We start from the raw sequence: 436 nt of genomic DNA, 5'->3' as shown, positions 1-436 counted from the left end.
TGACTAGCTCTATAGACATTGTAATTACTTAGAAATTCAACTAAATTTGGGTACATTCCAGAGTTTGGGCTTCCAATAATTCTTTGTGATCATCTATTTTTCCCGTAAAACATAACTACATCTAAAATCACTCATAGAATGTATTGCCACTGTTGTTTCTCTAGTTTCATCCCTTTCTGCAATGCATCGTTGAGGAAATCAACTTTAAATGTCCTTTTAAACTCTTCTGTTTTTGAAGGCTCCATGATGAAACATTGAATCATCATGGTCACAAATTCTGTTCACATCCTTCCTTTCTTGCATGGTTTTTCACAGTGGCCAACATTTGATACTGTTGTATTACTGCTAAAAAGGTATGCATGGACACAAAATAAAGGCAAGGGTTTTTTTGAATGAGTGATCTAGTCACAATGAATCAATTTGTCATTGGAACATT

The sequence above is a fragment of the Propithecus coquereli genome, unplaced genomic scaffold, assembly GCF_000956105.1.
Source record: "Propithecus coquereli isolate 6110/MARCELLA unplaced genomic scaffold, Pcoq_1.0 Scaffold544, whole genome shotgun sequence".
Taxonomy (NCBI): Eukaryota; Metazoa; Chordata; class Mammalia; order Primates; family Indriidae; genus Propithecus; species Propithecus coquereli.
Note: the sequence above shows the minus strand (reverse complement) of the source record.